The sequence below is a fragment of the Dasypus novemcinctus genome, chromosome 25 (genome assembly GCF_030445035.2).
Source record: "Dasypus novemcinctus isolate mDasNov1 chromosome 25, mDasNov1.1.hap2, whole genome shotgun sequence".
NCBI classification, from domain to species: Eukaryota; Metazoa; Chordata; class Mammalia; order Cingulata; family Dasypodidae; genus Dasypus; species Dasypus novemcinctus.
This window is the reverse complement of record NC_080697.1, coordinates 57685032-57688956: the sequence shown is the minus strand read 5'-3', so window position 1 is coordinate 57688956 and position 3925 is coordinate 57685032. Positions and strand designations below refer to the sequence as shown.

Genomic DNA, 3925 nt, shown 5'->3' with positions numbered 1-3925 from the left:
CACAGACAAGCACAAAGATCTCAGCAGACCAGGTCCTTGCCTTCATGGCACTTTCAATTGAATGAGGAGAAAGGGAATCGCACAGGCAGGTGGGGGGGGGGGGGGTAAATGAGCTTCCTGGCATTTTGTTGGCATTTTCTATTATAATTCCTGACTTTTTCTTTCTTAGTTAAGGAGAATGAATAGGGTTCCTTTTTCCTTCCTTCTTATCTTTTCTTTCTTCCACTGCACCATTTTATTTATTACATATCGTACTTATACAGACTTCCATTGGTCAACATTTTACTATTGAAACATATATTTAAATGAGTATCTTCATATTGAATTCATCATTATCCATAATCCCCACTTTCTCATCTTGCTTAATTTCCATATTTCGTTGAACATTTGGGGAATTCTAATTTCAAATGGCAATGCATAAATTATTTAATAAATGTTTTCTAACAACAGCATTAAAATATCCAAACTTATTATCCACCATGAATGGAAAAATATCTAAACCAAATATAAACAGTTTTAATGAGTCTTTTTTCAACTCTGTTTTTCTATTTCTATATCTTATTACATGGATTCATTTTTAATTTTATTGGAATATTTCCTTTTAAAAAATATTCATGTACTGTACCTTTCCATTGTCTGTGAACATCAAAAAAAAAAAAAAAAGAGACCATTTGTTCCCATACATATTAATCATGTATTGTCTCAAAATAGAATTCCACATTCAAGTTGTTTTTCCTCAGAAATGTAAAAAATGGAACCTAGTAACCAATGTTGCAAGGGAAAAGTCTAATGCCATTTTTATCATTGCCCACTTGGAGTCATTTTCTTTTTTTCTAGATGGTTTTAGAGGCATACACATACAAATATTTTACTCATAAATATTTGAACAAAGGAGTAGCAGGGAGACTTATTAACTCCCTAACAAGAATCATCACCTGTGTAAAACAAACATGGACACCAAGCAAATAGATGCATATTGTAAGTAGAGGGAGAAGTCAGATCAGAGGAACAACAAAGTGACTCAGGTAAGAGGAGGACCTTGGCAGCCACCCCTCCCTAAGCTCTTGAAACATTTAGGTATTGACACATTTAGATATTGACACAATTAGGTACTGACACACCTATAAATGCAGGACTGAACCTCTTCCCTCTCCACCACACTCAGCCTCCTGCTCTCCTGTCCTGGTCTGACCCCCAGTTGACTCTCAGCCATGAGGACCCTCACTGTCCTCTCTGCCATTCTCCTGTTGGCCATTCTCAGAGAAAGCTCTGAGGAGCAGCCTGAGGCCCAGCACCAAGATATGGCCATCTACTTTGCAGGGAATGTAAGGGCCATGCAAGAGGCTTCAGGTGAGAGCCCAGTGGTGCCACCAAAATACCATGATAGCATTAGCAAGTGAGGGACTTCAAGCTAGAGAATCTTCTAGGGTTCTTGGAACACCAGAGGATTGGGTTCCAGGAGGTGTGCATGGGAGAATCAGTAGCTTCAGGGTCAGAGATTGACCAGCCTCTTCCAGTTGCTCCTTAGCACCTGCAGGCAGGGCTCAAAATCTGATATGTGGGGATGGGTTGGAATGAGAGGTGAGTAATCCTGAATTTGGGAGCTGTATTGCAGGGGGTGTGATAAGCCTGTAAATGATAGACTAGAATGGTTGAAGAATGATCCTTCATGAGCAACTCAGAGTAAGATTTATTTTTGCTTCATGACAAACACATGAATTCTCTCCATCCTTTCATGAATGGTGTATATTGGTTGATTAGTGGTAGACATGGCATGTCTTAGAGCATCTCCCCTGGTCTGCTCTGCCTCTCCCCCTTCCCTCCTTTCCCACTGTGTCTGACATTCCCCCTCTCTTTCCAGGCCCTCAGTGGAGAGGTGACTGCATCTGTAGAGTTGGGCGCTGCTTGTCCAATGAGCGTCAACTGGGGATCTGTCCTCGCAATGGCAGACGTTACAACTTCTGCTGCTCCTGAGCTGTGTCAACTGAGATGCAAAGCAGTGCAAGATCCAATCTGAAGATCTTGAAAAGAGTGATTTTACTCTGTATGCTTTGTATTTTTCTTACTTCTCTATCCAAAATAAAGTTAAAGCATTAGCCTCAGTGTGTTTGGCATTTGCTTATTTGTTTGTGTGAGTTGGAATTTGGCTTATCTCTGCTGTCCAATTTTATTGTGAATTCTGTCCTGAATGGTTTATGTTAAGAGGATCCTCCCTTTGATTCCCAAAGATCCACAATTTGAGCATCAGACATCAATTATAAAAAAAAAAAACAGCAAAGAGAAACTAACGGGTTTATTGGTTAGTTTGAATCTAAAATCTTTACATTTTCATAATGCTATTCAGAAGAGGAACATCACTATAAAATTTACAAAAATGTGGTTGTTGATTCAAAGGAAAGTTACATCCAATAGACTACTTTTATAAATTTAATTAGTGGGAAGTCATTGATATATATGGATATTTTTCTTATTTTAAGCAAATTTGTTCAGTATATACAACTTTTTCAATGCATATAAATGGTATAGAGCAAAGTAAAGCCTAAGTGAATCACAGGCAAAGAGAAATGAGAAGCGTTCTGAGTAGGAATGGCTGAGCAGCCTAATGGTTTCATGTAATAAGCAGAGAGGAGAGCCCAGAAGGTGGTCACTGAGGTAATACCAATAACTGGAAAATAGAGGGTCCCCCTAGACACAGAAAGATAACTGAGTGAGTCCAATGTCCTAGAAAGGATCTGGCCTCAACCCTCCATACTTTTGAAGATATTAACTCTATTAATTATAAGAACTTCTAGTAATTTTAATAAAATGCTAATGGGAAATATGTATGTGTTTATCATACCAATGAAGTAAGTCAGCATATTGTAATGACAATTACATACAAAGCAACTCCCAAGCAAAACTTAAAGAGCACCCTATCTTTGGGAAAGGCACATTTTCAATATTAAAAGTTAAATAAAAGGGAAGAGGCTGTGGCTTAATCACTTGGGTTGCTATCTACCACATGGGAGGCCCTGGGACATGAACCCAGGGCCTCCTTGTGAAGGCAGGCTCGCCCACATGCTGCAGAGAGCCGCTAGGCAGCAAGCACCATGGAGAGCTGACTCAGCAAAGTGATGAAACAAAAATAACAGACACAGGGTGACAAGCGAGAACCCAGAGCAGCATGCAACAAATGGACACAGAGAGCAGACAGCATACAAAAAGGCACAAGTTGGGGGGGGATATAAAAAAAGTTAAATAAAAGGCAGTAATTTAAGAGTGCCATGACATGACAAAGGAAAACATATTTGTTATCGAAATTAATAATCAGTTCTTGAGGTTTGAATCATCTTAGAGACACAACCGAGCCCCAGAGTCAGCTATCTGACAACAAAAACTGCAACCTCATCTCACCTCCTCTTGGGTCTGGTAAGATTACAAAACCCTAGAAAGGAGGAAATTCAGGACAAATGAGAAAAAGTTTAAGTTCACTTTTGTACAGATTTGATGTAATGGTATTAATAAATTTGTTATTGTTCTTGAATGTGTTTATCTACCATTTAAGGTGTTAGAAGTTTTCAAAACAAATCAGGCATACTAAATTTACTATCTAATGTAAGTCCCTTAGGAAATTTAAATATCAAATTTGTATCAATATTTGTTTCCCAAAATAAGTCCTTTTGGTTTTCAAAAGTATTGACTCAGCATTAAACTGTGCAAATAGTGGCTAGTGTTCTTCCCTGTGCACTGACGTCCTTCCAAGATGTTAAAGAATCTACAGTGAACTCCTGCCTGGTCCTTCTGCTCTCACCAGAAGCCCCTTGAACAGAGCTCCCTTCCACACCAGGAGCCTGGTTCTCTGCCTTTACTTTCCAATATTCTATGTGTCCAGTGTGCCTAAGTGATCTCTTTCCCATTCTTCAGAGAGGCTAAAATCATGACCCAG

The 3925-nt window shown here is 39.1% G+C and overlaps 1 long non-coding RNA gene across 1 annotated transcript; it reads left to right on the top strand.

Moving 5' to 3' along the window:
• Window positions 1-1100: 1100 nt before the first annotated feature.
• LOC101437728 (uncharacterized) lies at window positions 1101-2102 on the top strand. The gene is made up of 2 exons (XR_011647440.1): window positions 1101-1350; window positions 1862-2102. It is a non-coding gene; the product is annotated as an uncharacterized lncRNA (long non-coding RNA).
• Window positions 2103-3925: the final 1823 nt, after the last annotated feature.